The sequence below is a fragment of the Giraffa tippelskirchi genome, chromosome 7, assembly GCF_054371585.1.
Source record: "Giraffa tippelskirchi isolate mGirTip1 chromosome 7, T2T-mGirTip1v1.2.pri, whole genome shotgun sequence".
In the NCBI taxonomy this organism is placed as follows: domain Eukaryota; kingdom Metazoa; phylum Chordata; class Mammalia; order Artiodactyla; family Giraffidae; genus Giraffa; species Giraffa tippelskirchi.
This window is the reverse complement of record NC_137281.1, coordinates 23,292,110-23,310,918: the sequence shown is the minus strand read 5'-3', so window position 1 is coordinate 23,310,918 and position 18,809 is coordinate 23,292,110. Positions and strand designations below refer to the sequence as shown.

General features: G+C 37.5%; 1 protein-coding gene across 1 annotated transcript in view; it reads left to right on the top strand.

The window, feature by feature from the left end:
• The window catches only part of PMFBP1 (polyamine modulated factor 1 binding protein 1), a 443,606-nt gene that overhangs the window by 13,728 nt on the left and 411,069 nt on the right, over window positions 1-18,809 (top strand). The gene's annotated exons all lie outside the window — the stretch shown is intronic.

Genomic DNA, 18,809 nt, shown 5'->3' with positions numbered 1-18,809 from the left:
GCTCCCAGTTAGACAAAATGAAAGCAGCACTCGACAAGAAGCATTTGAATGTAGTCAAAAGAAAACATATGTTCCATCGGATAATGCAAGACTACATGTTTCTTTGAGGACCAGGCAAAACTGTTACTTGGCTAGGAACTTCTGATTCATCTGCTATATTCACCAGAAATCGCACCTTTGGATTTCTGTTTATTCTATCTTTACAGAAGTCTCTTAATGGAAGAATTTCAGTTTCCTGGAAGATTGTAAAAGGCACCTGAAATAGTTCTTTGCTCAAAAAGATGAAAATGTTTTAGGAAGAAGGAATTATGAAGTTGCCTTCATAATGATAGAAAGGAGTGGAACAAAACGGTGAATACGTTGTTCAATGAAGTTCTTGGTGAAAACAAAAAATGTGTCTTTTATTTTTACCTAAAAAAAGCAAAGGAACTTTTTGGCCAACCCAATACTAGTTGTTTTTCCTTCATCTTTCTCATCACACTTCCCCTTAATTATCTTTGTGTATTCGAAGATAATTTTTATTAGAAATTTTGGAAAAGGAATTTATTTCATGATTTTCACTTGTGATTTGGAGAGAAGCATATTAACAGATAATTGCAATAGGTGTCAGGGGACTTGAATTCTTGTATTATTTCTGATTCTGGCCATATAACATGGGACAAATCACCTTTTCTGGGTCTTACAAAATGAGGGCATTGGATTAGATGATTTTAAAGATTTCCTCAAACTCTAAAATATAACTTGACTCTATTTTGATTTAATGTTTATACTTGTTCTTTTTAGCACAGGTAGAACTTTACCACCTGTATTTTAGCCCATTAAATATTATATTTTATTAAAGTTAGAGAGCAAGGAGCTCTGATTTTTATTCCCTTCTTGTACCATTATATCCAGTGTTGAAATTAAGTAATTGGAAGATGCTCCATGTAAAGAAGTAATTAATTTTATTATAAGGACAACCTTGTAAACTATTTAGAATTATCTTAGTTTTTACACTCAGAAAGAATAATTCTGAAAATCTTAATAATATAAAAGGAAATAAATTGTTTTTAATAGAAAATATTTCCATCAAAGAAGACAGGAATGAGTGACTGCCTCCTTCAGTGCACTTGCAAGTTCTTACCTGCACAATATACTAATAGCAATGATAGTAATAAATAACTTTTATTGAGAATTAATTTTATGCTAAGCATTTTACATACATTGCATCATTTAATAATCATGAAAACCCTATAGTAGGAAGTAGAGAATTGACAGGTCAAGTAATTTCTCTTAAAGCCACATTGTTGGTAAGTGGTAAAGCTGAGATTTGAACCTATAGAATGCCAGAGATTTTCCTCATAGTTATAAAACGGAGCATAATTATAAGAGGTTTATCAGTGATAATGCTTATCAACATATGAATGAAACATGAAACTTTTTAAAAAAGGGTAGGTCTGATGGCTTGTGATGAATGGCTGTTTCTAAGTTCTCAGATTTGATCACTGCTAGTTACATATTTTATTAATATAGTCATAAAACATGTAACAGCTTTTAGATTATTTTTATAACACCACTTATTTTCTAAAGAGTTAATAAATTCATTGTAAGTTATAGGAAACCATTTTGGGGGGCTTGGGATGGTGAGTGTATGGGAGTGTATACACATAAGCACATACATGCAAGGTGCATGGATTGGGAGCTGTACATTAAGGTAACTAATCTTTCCAGTTTGCCTGGGCTTAGGTTTCTAGATCATGAAACTTTCAGTGCTAAAACTAGGAAACTTGCAAAAACAGGTAACAGGCAAGTATGTATCTACATATGCATGTATGTATATGTGTGTGTATGTCTCTAAAGCAATGGTAGTAGATGCTGCTGCTGCTGCTGCTAAGTCGCGTCAGTTGTGTCCGACTCTGTGCGACCCCGTAGGCGGCAGCCCACCAGGCTCCGCCGTCCCTGGGATTCTCCAGGCAAGAATACTGGAGTGGGTTGCCATTTCCCTCTCCAGTGCATGAAAGGGAAAAGTGAAAGCGAAGTCGCACAGTCGTGTCCGACTCTTAGCGACCCCATGGACTGTAGCCTACCAGGCTCCTCTGTCCATGGGATTTTCCAGGCAAGAGTACTGGAGTGGGGTGCCATTGCCTTCTCCAGTAGTAGATGAGCTACAAGGAATTCAGATTTTGCAGAGTATAAAACAGCTCTGAATTCAGTGCCTAGACTGATATTTGTCTGTTTTATTAGCAGAAAGCTCAGTCTCCTGTGTTTTCCCCGTTTCGGATAACCTTTTCTTGTCATGAAGAAATTAATTTCTTTGTTGGAATCATTTCACATAAACTTGATAGCAAGAGTCCTGTTATTGAGGCAGCTTACACAGTGATTTGCTAAGTACAGCCTCTTCATAAAAGGTGAAGCAGAAGTCGATTTATCGATCACTACCAGGATTTCAGTAACCTGTTGAACTGCCTGATTTTTTTCCCCTTCTCATAAAGCCCACTATCTTTATTTCTCTTTATACCTTGCATTTAATTGTTTCCTTTGGAAACATTTTTTACATGTATTTTCACATCATGTAAACAATTTTTTGTGTGTATTTACTGTTTTCTGGAGTTTGAACTGTCTGAAAAACTCATATTAGATTAAAACACTTGAAATTGCCAAGATTTGGCTGTTTTTGAGATATGGCAATGGCATCAACATATGACCCAACTGATACTTAATTCAGCTTTTGGTTATGTGAAAACATTGGGCTACTAACCTAAATCTAAGCAGAGTATTCCATTGAAACCCTGGTTAATATTACGGAAGAAGTGAGATGAACTTTGGATTTATTACTCTATGCTGCCAATTTGCTAAAATTACATTTTAAAAGCTATAACTTATGTGGAAAAACTGAGTGTTGCACAGCCATTAATATTAGACAGCCATTTAAAAATTTATTTTAACCAAAGGTTAAGACCAAAGTTAACCACTTTTCTTTCTCAGAATTTTGACCCATTGTATTAATTTTAAGTTATAGTGGGTAATGTAAATTTTCTTTTTGGAAGTAAAATGCTCCTTTCATTGAATTTGATTTAAAATTGTTGCTATATTATTAACAGAAACAAATATCAACCAATAAGATTACTTTCTGTGCCTTTTCGATAGTCTGATTTCTGATTTGCCTTCTTGGATTATTTAGCTTCTAGAACAAACACGGGATGTAAGTGTTTTTTGAAGATATGTAGCCAGTTACTACTTATCTTAGCCTCATATACTATCATAATTTTGAGATTCTTGTGGTATGTATAAAATTGTACGTGTGAATTTTTTATGTTAAAAGCATACTTTTTTTTTTCTCTTTTGTCCCTTTCGTCCCACATTTGTGTAACACTTGGCTCATAAAAAGGGAAAGGATCCCTTTATGGTTCCAAGTTATGCATACAGTGGACTAAACTAACTTGAGCAATGATTCTACCTTAGAAAAATAATAAGCTAATATAGGATTTTAAGGAATTAACTTTAAGACTTGTAGTTTGCAAAATTGGAGCTCATATCTGGGTTTCATTCTTTTTCCCATCATGATATTCCTTAAATACTTTTGACAGTGTCTTAGTATATCTCTTGATCTACCTCTGTCATTGATATCAAATATTTTGAGTGCCCTCTATTACTGAAGTATTGTACTCAATCTTATATATATTTTTCACAAACTACTTTGTGACTATTAAAGAGTAATATGCATGAATTGTGGTTTGGTAGATATTCTCAGGAATAAAGTATCATGATTATCAAGACTATTTAAAAAAATACCTTCCTAAGTCTTTAGAATAGAAATAATTTTCATTGTTATAAGTTAAAAGATAATTGGCACAAATATAATGAAATATGTTCTGTTGCTGTAACATATCTAACTTGAGTTTATCCTTAAACTGTTTAGCTTGAAAAGCTAAAAATCAAGTAAGTATAAAGCAGGGATCATCTAGATAAGAGGGGAATTTGATACTATAGCTTTTCTCAGACACTAAATTCATGGGGCAATTGACTAGAGGATGTGATGTTACTTTGATCACCAAGATTCATATATTGTAAGTGCATAGTTCAGTAAATTTTTCTAATCTGATGATACCTATGTAACTTAGCACCTTGATCAAGAAACAGAACAGCTGCACCCTGGAACCCCTGTTAGCAATAACTTCTAAACTAACATCAGGTTTTATTTACCCCATTAAACTTTTAGTTGAGTATTTAGTTATCAAGATTTAAAACTGCCTGAAGAGGAAGACTACTTACTTTGCACAAATTACCCAGATAGTTACATTTTCATCTTTGATATACCAGCTATGTCAGTATTCAGTTTAAATCTACAGAATTTTAAATGTCTAGAGTTTTCTTAGTTGTCTTTATAATTGCTGAACAAAGATTTAGACAATTTCTGAATGTCATCCCGATTTTTCTGATTAACTACATTGCTTGGACAGTGATTGACAGTCAAAACTGATTTGATTGGCCCCTTAAGTTCTCTATTTTGAGCTGCTGAGATTACAAAACTCAATCATATGCAAAGAATTTGCCATTCAGACTGACAGTTCTGTCAGGTCAGATGGTAAGATCATTATGCATGCAGCAAGTGCATTGTTATTGCTATGTGGGTTTTGGGGGGGACTGGTGTTTTGGTTTTGGTTTGTTTTTTTTTCCTTGAAGTCTAGGTGGAAGCTATGGTCTCTGAAGGTGAAAACCTAGAACATCAGTCTATCTCCATTTGGCTTTAGTTTCACTGTTATTTCCTTGTGCTGAGCTATTCCAGTCACTAAGCCCCAAACTTAGTTTTTTTCACTAATGTTTGTCAAAGAAAGATCTGTCCTCTTTGAGAGATTAAAATGAATAATAGTCTTTTGATGCTAGTGGCAAGTGGCTTTCACAGGCCATGGCAAATCTAATGAGCTACATCTTCCTTTTTGGAAAATTCAGCCTTTGATCATGTAAAAGGATTCTCAGAATATAAACTTGAATTTCTGTGTATATTAAAACACTATCTTGACCAACTTATAAATATGTTATAAATTGCTTATCTTAAAGCTCAACATTCAGAAAACTAAGATCATGGCATCCGGTCCCATCACTTCATGGCAAGTAGATGGGGAAACAGTGGCTGACTTTATTTTGGGGGACTCCAAAATCACTGTAGATAGTGATTGCAGCCATGAAATTAAAAGATGCTTACTCCTTGGAAGAAAAGCTATGACCAACGTAGACAGCATATTAAAAAGCAGAGACATTACTTTGCCAACAAAGGTCCATCTAGTCAAGACTATGGTTTTTCCAGTAGTCATGTATGGATGTGAGAGTTGGACTATAAAGTAAGCTGAACGCCAAAGAATTGATGCTTTTGAAGTGTGGTGTTGGAGAAGACTCTTGAGAGTCCCTTGGACTGCAAGGAGATCCAACCAGTCCATCCTAAAGGAAATCAGTCCTGAATATTCATTGGAAGGACTGATGCTGAAGCTGAAACTCCAATACTTTGGCCACCTGATGCGACAAACTGACTCATTAGAAAAGACCCTGATGCTGGGAAAGATTGAAGGCCGGAGGAGAAGGGGACAACAGAGGATGAGATGGTTGGATGGCATCACCAACTCAATGGATATAAGTTTGAGTAAACTCCGGGAGTTGGTGATGGACAGGGAGGCCTAGAGTGCTGTAGTCCATGGGGTCACAAAGAGTCAGACATGACTGAGCAACTGAACTGAACTGAACTGAAGGTATTTTGTAACAACATTCAGTGGTATTCAGTTTTAACTCTAATATTTACTTTTTGCAGAAACCTGGAAAAATTAATAATATAAACTATTTGACAAAGGTAGTGGGTTTATATCAGGAACTGAATCTTTGGTATTTTAGTCCTATAAGGTCAGCTGTTCATATTTAAGAGAAAGGATAATAGTGTGAATTGTACATATTAATCTACACTTCTTAGAGCATCAAGTTCCTTCTGCATATCAACTAGGTATACCATGATGTGGGAATAAATTGTATCTCTTGGAATCATATGGCAGAGTGTCATAGACTTGTGATTTATGGATAACCCAGTATATATAAGCACAGTTACACTCAAAGTTTGCATCTTCCGTTATTTGATAGTCTGAGAATGGAGACTGATCTCTTATAATGCTCATGTAGAAAAATAACAGTCATTTCATCTAAGCTCATACGAGGCAAGTATTTCATCTCATGGTTGAAAGAACCCCTTTTTATGGTTTGGGTAATGGTATTTTATTAATTTAAGTAAACTATAAATTTAATGTGTCAGTTTCAGGAAGGTTTTTTTCTTTGAAATGGCTTCATCACTTGTTCAAAATGATGATTTGAAAAGTAGTTGAATATTTTCATAGTAACTATAAGAAAGCTTCATGAAAACCCTTGCCTGACCTTCCACTTTTAAGCATAACTACCTAGTGACCTCTGACAAGCAGTTTTTCCTCTGCTGTGGTGTTTGGATAAAAGGGGTATCATTGCTCTTGAGAAAGAGAATGAAGATAAAAAGAAATGCAGAGTGCTCATTCAGTAACTTTGTACACATCAGTGGAGTCACTATTAGGCACTGTAATAGTTACAACTATAAAACAGAACAATAACTCTTTGAATTTAATATAAGAATTGTGATACAAGGAGGTGTGAATCTTGCACAGGCGTGTTGTGGCATGTGGAATGATTTAGGGAATATGGAGAATCAGCACACAACACAGAACAAGGATAACAAAACATGAGCATCTAAAAGAGGATCAGGATGGGAACATTCCCTCATTCATACTTTGTTGTTGTTCAGTCGCTCAGTCATGTCTGACTCTTTGTGACCCCATGGACTGCAGCACTCCAGGCTTCCCACCCCTTCATCATCTCCCAGAGCTTGCTCTGACTCAGGTCCATTGAGTCAGTGATACCATCCAACCATCTCATCCTCTGTCGTCCTCTTCTCCTCCTGCCTCCAATCTTTCCCAGCCTCTAATGAATCGGCTCTTCGCATCAGGTGGCCAAAGTATTGGAGCTTTAGCTTCAGCACCAGTCCTTCTAATGAATATTCAGGATTGATTTCCTTTAGGATTCACTGGTTTGATCCCTTGCAGTCCAATGGACTCTCAAGAGTCTTCTCCAACACCACAGCTCAAAAGCATCGATTCCTTAGCATTCAGCCTTCTTTATGGTCCAACTCTCATATCCATACATTAGCCATGGGAGTTAACATTGGAATCACATTTTATATTGTTTATAATTTTTGGAATAAGCTTGCTGTGTATGTTGTATGTGTATATTAATTGATTAGTAAACTAAAAAACAAAAGAGGAAACAGGTGGACAGTTGTGACTTTTCCAAGAGCAGAATCTTCAAAAAGCTAGAGTACAGAACAGAAAGAAGAGGAAAGTAGCAGATGCTAAGGAAGATTCTTCATTAAGATCATAAATTGCATAAGACACTCCGCCACATTTCATCCTAGTATTTAATCGGATCCTCCTCTCACTGCCTTCTCTTTGTGAGATGTAATTCAATATCATAAAATTCATTCAATTAAAATATAGTGCAATGATTTTTTTGTTATTCACAGAGTTATGCAGCCATCACCACAACCAATTTTAGAACACTTTTTATTTTCCCAAAACAAAACCCCATACTCATTAGCAGTGTCTCCCTATTCTCCCTCAATCGTCCAGACCTAGGCAACCACTTATCTATGCGATCTAAGTTTTAAAAGTTGTTGATTTTGAAACTCCCTTCTGCGTTCCAAGGACCTTCTACTTCCAGCCATTTGATTGATTACACAGGTACAATCAGAAAAGCACAATTATTCTCTTTTTTGAATTAAGTCTTGTAAATCAAAAAGTGAAAGTGTTAGTCGTTCAGTCATGTCTGACTCTTTGTGACTCCATGGACTGTAGCCCGCCAGGCTCCTCTGTCCATGGAATTCTCCAGGAAAGAATACTGGAGTGGGTTGCCGTTCCCTTCTCCAGGGGATCTTCCTGACCCAGGAATCGAACCTGGTTGCATTGCATTGCCTGCATTGCAGGCAGCTGCTTTACCATCTGAGCCACCAGGGAAGCCCAAAGAAGGTGGCATATAACTGCATTCATAGATATAGCTTCTTAAACATGGTTTTCAAATGGTTGTTTTTATCACAGATATAGACCTGTTAAATATACCCCGACTCTGATCCTTAACTTAAAGATTCAGAATATTGATTTTGTCTAAATCCTACAGTTCTTGGCCAAAATGTTGTGGCTCATTCTGACAGCACTCAAAAGATACTAATGTGTGACTCAGAAAAAAATTAGTCAATATAACATAAAATGTATATGCTCAGGACATAGGACATAGTACCCACCTCCCCCACCCCACCCCCAGCAAACAGCACATTCTCCTATAAGTAAGTTTTAGGGCAAGCTGAAGTGCTGTCAGTAAGTTGCCTCGCATGAGTGGAACTAGAATAAGGAGGCTAGTTACATGGTTTAAACTTTGAGTGACACTATTCTCTTAGTCATACTGAAAATAATGCTCCCTGCCGATCCCCATAGATGCCTGTGTCCTAATCCCTGGAACCTGTTACCTTACACAGCAAAGGGGACTTTGTAGATGTGATTAAGTTAAAGTATATAAGATGGGGAGATTATGATGGTTTATATAGGTGTGTCCAATCACCTTTTCTCTTATAATTGGAGAACTCTTTTGTGGTGAAAGGGTGATGGGATTATGGAAGAACAATAGAAATGGCAGTCAGAGGAGAGCTCAAGGCACCATTGCTGGCTTTGAAGATGGTGGCCAGAGGCCATGGACATGGGTTGCTGGTGACCTCTAGCAGCTAGAAGAGGCAAAGAAGTAAATTCTCCTCTAGAATTTTCAGAAGGGAATACAGCCCTGCTGACTCTTTGATCTTAGACCAGTGAGACTCATGTCAGCTTTCTGACCTGTAAAACTGTACCATAATGAATTTGTGTTGTTTTAAGCCACTAAAGTATTTGATTATAGCAGCAGTGAAAACCTAAAACACAGACCTCTAGATTTCTTCTAATATAAATCTAGTCAGTAAGCCTTGGGCAAGCATACTCTCTCCTAGAATACTGTGTGGGTGAGCCTTGCCCATGTTTGCCTCAGTAGCTCTTTCTTTATATCTCAGGTGTCTTCCTCAAAGCCCTTTCTTGAATGACTTATTTATTAAAATGCATTTAATAAGAACATGGACTTGAGAGTCTGGGCCTGGGTTAAATTCTGGCTCTGCCATTTTACTAGCTGGATAACCTTGGACAGGTGACTTAATATTCTAAGCCTTGGTTTTTATGAACAAAGTGGGAATAATAATATCTATCCTTTGGGATATTTGGAGAATAAAATGAGATAATATATGTAAAATGGCACAATGTTGATAAATAGTGATCCCCTAATAAATGATTACTGGTATTATCTTCTCTTAAAGGCTAGAAGAGATTGTCAATAGCTTGCATTCTAACACTTAATCAGGTACAAATAAATTAAGAGTGATTGTTACAGCCATTGGATTTATGTGACTGTTCCACAGAATTCTGTTTATAGCCCTCTGACTCCTGGTACCTGAGCCTTTTAACTGAAAAAGGCTTACTTTTGGAAACTTTAATAAGTAAGTTAAAACCACAACCATGAAATTAAAAGATGCTTGTTCCTTGGAAGAAAAGCTATGACAAACCTAGACAGCATATTAAAAGCAGAGATGTTACTTTCCTAACAAAGGTCCATATAGTCAAAGCTATGGTTTTTCTAGTAGTCATGTACAGATGTGACGGTTGGACTACAAAGAAGGCTGAGCACCAAAGAATTGATACTTGCAAACTGTTTTGCTGGAGAAAAATCTTGAGAGTCCCTTAAACAGTAAGGAGATCAAACCAGCCCATCCTAAAGAAAATCAACCCTGAATATTCATTGGAAGGACTAATACTGAAGCTGAAGCTCCAATACTTTGGCCATCCAATGCAAAGAGCAGACTCATTGGGAAAAACCTTGATGCTGGGAAAGATTGAAGGCAGGAGGAAAAGAAGGATACAGAGGATGAGAGTGGGTGGCATCGCTGACTCAAAGGACATGAGTTTGAGCAAACTCTGGGAGATAGTGAAGGACAAGGAAGCTTGGCGTGCTGCAGTCCATGGGGTAGCAAAGAGTTGGACACGACTTAAAAACTGAACAAAAACAACCTTTGATTTATAGTGCAATATGTAATACCTTGTAATATTTCCTTTCTCCTTAGAGCTAATGTGAAATAGAATACATTAAGGAAAACCTGCAATTCTGTTTCTACAACTAAAAATAAATCCTTAATGACTGGAGTTATTTCTTCAGTTTAAATCCCTAGTGCCTGACAAATGGCTGATATATAATAGGCAGCAGTGTTTACTGAACTGAACTGAACTGACTTCTAAGCAACTTATTCTTTCACAACCTGTTTTGAATTCATCTATTTTGTAGGTACTCTTATTTAGGCCTATATGTTTGGTGCCTTGGCTACTAGAGCAGTTTTGAATGACTCATTCTGCTCCTTGTCTTTCTCTCTTGATCTTCCACAGAACCACCAAACCAGGCAATGACTATTGTATAGTATGTACGCATGTGTGCTAAATCACTTCAGTCGTGTCTGACTCTTTGTGACACTACAGACTGTAGCCCACCAGGCTCCTCTGTCCGTCGGATTCTCCAGGCCTGAATACTGGAGTGGGTTGCCACGCCCTCCTCCAGGGGATCTTCCCAACCAAGGGATCAAACCCACATCTCTTGTGTCTCCTCCATTGGCAGGCAGATTCTCTACCACTAGCGCCAGTATACCCTCTTCAATTTAGTCTTTATCTTCATCCCATTGCATACTGCCTCATAGACTTGTTTTAAACTCAGTGTTTCCCAACTTTTTTATGGCATACTACACTTAGAAAATGATGATATTAGTATGGTACACTAGGATAGGAAGCAAGCCATTTTAGGACTGGAGGTTTTTATTCTAAAGGCCGAATCACCCTCTCAGTTCAGCAGTTACCTAATTTGGGCACACTGGTATGCCTTGGTATACTTATTGGAAAGCACTGCTTAATTTAGCATTTTATTTATTTTTTAAAATATTTATTTTATTTATTTGGTTGTGTTAGGTCTTAGTTGTGCCACATGGGATCTTTTTTAGTAGTGGCATGTGGGATCTAGTTCTCTGACCCGGGATCAAACCTAGGCCCCCTGTACTGGGAGCACAAAGTCTTAGCCACTGCACCTCCAGAGAAGTCCCTTAATCTATCATGATAGACTGACTGCAGTTGGAATTCATTTTTTTACATAGATATTTAGTGAGCACCGCTTATGTCTGTGCTAAGCTCTGGGGAACAGAATTGAGAGCACTATATCAGGTATTCTACATGAGACCTCAGTTCCAGGCAAACAAATCTGTTTACTGGTCTCCAAATGGGACTTCCATATTCCTCTCATACCCTTGCTCGTGTCTTTTATTGTTTTTGAATAACTTGTATTTCCTTTGTCATCTGTATGAATCTTCTGTCTTCTCTGTGATGCTATCCCTAATACAGTTAAAATATGGCCATTTTGTTTGTTGTATTCTTTCCCATTTGATTACATCATTAACTCATTCAAGTTTGGTTCCCTCTGTAAAGCCTGGATTCCTTCTTTATGTAAATTCTTATTCACTTACTTTCTGTGTTATATTTGTCAGTGTTTTCCCTTTATATATATTCCTGTTGTTCTTAAAATGATATTTACCCTACTCCTTCCCCCTGTAACTTTATATCATATAAATTCTGACAAGTATTTAATACTATTACAATAAACACAAAATAATGTTCATTGTGCCTATGTTTTTATCAAGCAATAGGAAATGTTTTTCAAGTCCAAACTTGGACCAGGCATTATTCTAATATCTTTATGTATATTTAATGTATTTAATATACATTAAATGATTGGATATGCATTAAATGGTTAGATGGCCTCACCGACTCAATGGACATGAATTTGGGTAAGCTCCAGGAATTGGTGATGGACTGGGAAGCCTGGCGTGTTGCAGTCCATGGGGTCGCAAAGAGTCGGACACAACTGAGCAATTGAACTGAACTGCATTGAATGTATTTAATCTTCACAGCAGCCCTATAAATCTAAAAATGCTGTATCTCCACTTTACAAATGAGAAAATTGAAACACAGGAAAATTAATTTGCCAAAAGTTGTTCAGTATTAAATATCAACACCAGAACTGAAGTATAATTCGTTACCATGGGCAATGTTGACACTCAGCCCATACTGATAACTATTCTGTAATACTGTGCTGCAAGAAAACCAAGTTATATATATGTGAGCCCTGGTGGTTCAGTGGTAAGGAATCTGCTTGCCAATGCAGGAGACTTTGGTTTGATCACTGGATCAGGAAGATCCCCTGGAAAAGGAAATGGCCACCCACTTCAGTATTCTTGCCTGGAAAATCCCATTGACAGAGGAGCCTGGCGGGCTACAGTCCAGCGGGTGGCAGACTCAGACATGAGTTAGCAACTAAACAACAACAAAACAATAGACCAGAAGATACTTATACCTAATGCTAAATATTCCCACTAATGTGAGTTAGAGAATATTACAGATAAGAAAAATTATAATCATAAGAAATGTATGATCTGGAAAGGATGATATCTATAACATACAATTAGCAAATGATCAGTGTTACAAAAATCTAAAGTTAAAAGGAATATTATTTATGGAGCATCAACTCTGTACATCAAGAAATGAACTGGGTACTTTACATGTATTATCACATCGAAACCTTACCATGACAGTATTGACTAGTTGCTATCATCTCTATTTTATAGATGAGGAAAAAGAATCAAAAATAGTTAGGCTGCCCAAAAGTTACTGAGCTGGGAAGTGGTAGAGCTGAGGTGGGAACCTGGGCCCATGTGCCCTGTTTTCTCTTCACTGTGCTGCCGTGCCTCTCTGATGTAGGGTGCCCTGGCAGAAGTGCAGGAAAAGGGCAGACAAGCCATTGTTAGAATAGAGCTGTGCTTAATAATGGAAACTAGTGCTGTGATCTTGGTACTTTTTGTCTTCAAGTTAGAATTTGAGGAAGGAATATAACCAATATTCTGGAATAAACCCAGTAAAAGCATTATTCATTTTTGCTAAACCATTACGTTGTGATCTTGGCTAAGCTTCTTTCCCTTTTTGTGCTTCAGCTCTATCTTGTACAACATATAGTTGATATCTATTTATATCCAAAAATGTTGTATGATCTTAGGAGTAGTGTTCAGACTCTGGAATTAAGTAGCAAGTACTGCACAAATATTAAGCTTCAATTCTTAGTCTTAATATTAAAGTTTGACACCACTATGTTTTTCCTTTATAGCATCAGACCTTTACTTTGCTATGTCTTTTGTTTTCTTCCCAACACTGACAAAGATATTTGTTCATAGAGAACTGACTCTGAAGATGACACACTTCACAGTATCTCAGTGGCTTAGGCTCCACATGCAGTTTCTTCTCTGTCTTTAATTAAACTTGTTTTTTTTCAGTGCTATAGCTGGGAGCACTGTGTTGACACAACTCATTCTTGTACAGAACAGATTAAAATGTCAGTGTTCTAATGTTCTCATCTGTGGGAAAAAGAAAATATTTGGGATATTTTATTTATAACTTTTAAAAGACTCCTCTGTGGAGAAAGATTACTTGTAGGCTGAAAAGCCATTTGACAGTTAAAGGGACAGACTCTATTTAATATTAGCCTAACAGAAAAGGGGGAAAAAGTATGAAAGCTTACTAAAACACTTTTCTAGGGATTTAGAATCCATTTTTATTTCTATTTCCTTCTTAATTTTCACTTAATTGTATTTCTTAATTTCCTAGTGTTCTGCTTAATCCTTCTAGATGCTGTGTATGCATATATTAATATTATATTAATTAATACATTAATATTAAATATATTAATATTTTGTGGAAAAGGCAGTCAGTTGGTCATAACAATAAACATATATATTATGTGGAAGAGGGCTACTAGTCAAAGGAAATGGAGTTAGTGTATTGAGCCTTTAACCTTCAAATCACAGGTCTGAATGTGTTTATTTTTACAATGGGGTCATTAATATTTGCTTGCTAATTATTGGTGGGGACTTCCCTGGTAGCTGAGCTAGTAAAGAATCTGCCTGCAATGAGAGAGACTGGGTTTGATCCCTTGGTTGGAAAGATCCCCTGGAGGAGGGCATGACAATCCACTCCAGTATTCTTACCTGGAGAATCCCTATGGACAGAGGAGCCTGGCAAGCTGCAGCCCATGAGGTTGCAAAGAGTCGGACATGACTGAGCACGGTTATTGGTGAATAGGCTAGCAAATTCACCAGCCATGCCACAGCTTGAGACTCTTTCCTACCTATCAGGCATTCACAGGGTATAAGCCACATTAATTAATGCTGGGTGCCATGCAAAGTTTAGAAGTCATAGTAAAGAGACAGGCTTGCTGCAAACCGATAAGGTAGGGGCTTAATAAAAGAACTAAGACTAAGGGAACACTTGTCTGTATCTGAAATAACGTTTTAAGTGTCTATATGTATAGATGTATTGACTGTCTAATCTACATAGCTCTATAAATAGGTAATATAATATCATCTTCACTTTGCAGATGGTAAGCTGAGGCCTGTAAATGTAAGGTGTTGCCCAAGGCAACACAGGAAATGAAGAAGCTGGATTTTGAATCCAGGGAGTTTGGTTCTATAGCCTATTCTTTTTGAGAGTCTGCAAGTTTATCAACTTCAATATTGTACATTTAGGAACTTTTACATTGTTAATATTTTGTGGAAAAGGCAGTCAGTTGGTCATAACAATAAACACATATATTATGTGGAAGAGGGCTACTAGTCAAAGGAAATGGAGTTAGTGTATTGAGCCTTTAACCTTCAAATCACAGGTCTGAATGTGTTTACATTGTTAAACCAACATGTAATATTGAATAGATAAAGAAGATAAATAGTAAAATCACAAGGAAAGTCCTTTCTTATGTTCATGTGCTAGATGGTAGCCAGACAAAATTTCTAGTCTTCTTTGGGTATATCTTAACTGGTAAAGGAATTATGAATTGTTCTGGTTTGCCCGTATAAAGACAAAAGGTAGCTTTCCAGAAAGGCAGACATGAGCATTCCAAGTGCCCACTCCATACTCCTGGTTTTGGAAATTGGCTGCCCTCTAGCAGATCATCTGCCTTTCAGACCTTATTTAGAGATTTGCTTGATTTGAGTTGTCCCCTGGGTTAACAGCTGTGGAATCTGTATTTCTTTGGCATTTCTCCCTTCTATGTAAATTACAGATGTTCTCTAATGCCCTTTTGGGTTGCTTTTGAAAAAAGAAGAAAGATTAAAAGCTTTTTTCCTTTTTTTTTTATTCTTTTTAAAGGAATCTAGCCTACGTTCTAAGTAGGAAGAAATATATTTACTGAATTTTTCCCCATTTATGTTTCTCTTCAATCTTTGAAACTACTCCTTGCAGCCCTGCTGCTATGGGATCAATTTGTTGGCAAGGGTTATTCAAACATGAGCAGAATTTGTGTCCTCTTTGGATTAAAGTACTAAAGCCAACAATAACAATTTTCATGTGGGAACTGGTGCTTGATATCCAAGTCAGACTATACTTGGTGGTCTGTAATTTACTCCAGATTAAAAACAAGCATTTGAAGGGGAGGAGGGTCTTTTCCCAGGTTTTTGTTTGTTTTTATTTCCAGTCTTTTTGTTACTTTCTTTTCTAACCTGTTGTTTTTAAATAGATGTTGTTTTAAAGGTACTTTTTTGCCTCTTGATTTGAAGGTGAAAGGAATAGGGTACTTGAACTGAGACATATAATAGAGTTCTTTTTAAAAAAAATAATATTTATATTAAGGTCTAACTTAAAAGTTGAGTGAACAGATCTGCAGTATACAGCTTAAGTGAATTTTTGTATATATGTAACTCATTTCTCTCTTTCCCACTTCCGTTTTATTAAACTTTTACTCTTTTATCTTCTATGGCTGGAGGGAAAAATCATGTAATATTGAAGACTGCTATACTTGGTGTAGATTTTTGTATTTAACTTCATTTGGAACCTTTAGTATTATGTGGCAGCTCTCTGTGTTTCCAATTCAGCTTTCTTCTTTTTCTTTCAACAGTTATTTCAAACTTTTGTCACTGTCCTCAGAGTTTCTTTCTTATGAAAAAAAAATTTAGCATGTGACTTCACCTATTAGGTCACCACGAAAGTTGAGGCATTCAGAAGGGAGCTCCCTTATCCCCACGTGTCCTTCTCATTGCTTCCCTGTATTTATATAAAAGCAGAGACATTACTTTGCCAACAAATGTCCATCTAGTCAAGGCTATGGTTTTTCCAGTAGTCATGTATGGATGTGCGAGTTGGACAGTGAAGAAAGCTGAGCGCCGAAGAATTGATGCTTTTGAACTGTGGTGTTGGAGAAGACTCTTGAGAGTCCCTTGGACTGTAAGAAGATCCAACCAGTCCATCCTAAAGGAGATCAGTCCTGGGTGTTCACTGGAAGGACTGATATTGAAGCTGAAACTCCCAATACTTTGGCCACCTCATGCGAAGAGTTGACTCATTGGAAAAGACCCTAATGCTGGGAAGGATTGGGGGCAGGAGGAGAAGGGGACGACAGAGGATGAGATGGTTGGATGGCATCACCGACTCGATGGACATGGGTTTGGGTAGACTCTGGGAGTTGGTGATGGACAGGGAGGCCTGGTGTGCTGCGATTCATGGGGTCGCAAAGAGTCGGACACGACTGAGCGACTGAACTGAACTGAACTGATCCATTCTTTTTGTCTGAAACTGTGATTACATCTCTTTTGATCTTCTCAGTGATTCACTTTATCAACTTATTCCCTTTTTCCCCCTTAGCTTCTCTGTTGATTTCTACTCAGTATATATGCATGGTTAAGATGTCTCAATTAAATAAACAAGTTAATACGAAGTTTGCCATTGGCCCTGGACCATCCTCCTTTCTTCTTTACCTCACATCAAGCTTCTTGACTCTTCTCACTGTTCTGAAGAGTTCTGAAGAGCTTCTGATCTCTCATTGCTCTTCCTCAACAGTAGGATGGCTTTTTACTGCCCTTTCTCCACTGAAACTGCTACTGCCAGAATCACCGGTTTTTAAATTTCCTTCTTTGATATTTTTTCTCTGATTTTTTTTCCTTCTTCCTGTCTCATCCCTCCTCAGACTCCTTTTGGGAACTCCGATTATTTTCTCTATCCCTTACATGTAGGGGTTTTCCAAGATTCAGTTTTTATTTGGCCTTACTTCTCTTTTATGCATTTAGTGGACAATCTGCTCCACGTGCACAAGGTTTTAGTTATTGCCTGTACCTCCTACGTTCTGATAGTTACTAATTCTATTTTGAATCTCTCTCTTGATCTTCAACTTCCAGACTCACAATTTGTATTTGGACATGTCATAGTCACATAGGAAAACCTAACATTATTATCTTACCTCAGCATATTCCTTCCCCAGAATAAACCTGCTTCTGTTATGTATACTCTATCCTAGTTGGTGGCACCATCTGCATCCTTCTTTATTTCATAAGTTTTTTTTTTCTTTTTGTTTTTAAATGTTTTGTGCCAGGCACTAAGTTCTGGAGTGCAGAGCTATAGAGATGTTATGAGATAAGGTCCTTGCCCTCTATCACAGAGACCAATACGAGAGAAGACACATGAATGGAGAATAACATCACGGTTTAGTAAACACAGTGGTAGACGTGTGTGCCTTAGACATTTATAACACAAGAAAGAACATATAACTCACATAGTGGACTAAGGAAAAGCTTCTTGGAAAAGGTGATGCCCGAGTAGAGTCCACAGAAGCAGGAGCTTCCTATGACTCCTCCTTTTCCCTTTTCTCCTCCATTACTTGCTGAGTCTCATTAATTCTAGACTCTCAATGTCTTCCAAATTTGGTTCATGTTTCCCATCACACCTCCAATTGTCTTCAGGCATATTTGGGATATAGCAGCAACTTTCTAATGTCCTTTCTTTTTCCACTCTTAGTATATTTGTTTTTCAATCTCTACATTCTCATGATTTATAATTGTGTATTTGTGCTGTAAATTGTTGTTTTATGCTTCATTGCCTAAGTTCAGTCGTGTCCGACTCTTTGCGACCCCATGAACTGCAGCACGCCAGGCCTCTCTGTCCATCACCAACTCCCGGAGTCTACCCAAACCCATGTCCATCGAGTCGGTGTTGCCATCAAACCATCTCATCCTCTGTCGTCCCCTTCTCCTCCAGCCCCCAATCCTACCCAGCATTGGGGTCTTTTCCAAAGAGTCAACCCTTCGCGTGAGGTGGCCAAAGTATTGGAGCTTCAGCTTCAACATCAGACCTTCCAATGAACACCCAGGATTGATCTCTTTTAGGATGGATTGATTGGATCTCCTTGCAGTCCAAGGGACTCTCAAGAGTCTTCTCCAACACCACAGTTCAAAAGCATCAATTCTTCAGTGCTCAGCTTTCTTCATCATCCAACTCTCACCTCCATACATGACCACTGGAAAAACCATAACCTTGACTAGATGGACTTTTGTTGGCAAAGTAATGTCTCTGCTTTTAAATATGCTATCTAGGTTGGCCATAACTTCCTTCCAAGGAGTAAGCATCTTTTAATTTCATGGCTGCAGTCACCATCAGCAGTGATTCTGGAGCCCAAAAAAATAAAGTCTGACACTGTTTCCACTGTTTCCCCATCTATTTCCCAAGAAGTGATGGGACCAGATGCCATGATCTTAGTTTTCTGAATGTTGAGGTTTAAGCCAACTTCTTCACTCTCCTCTTTCACCTTCATCAAGA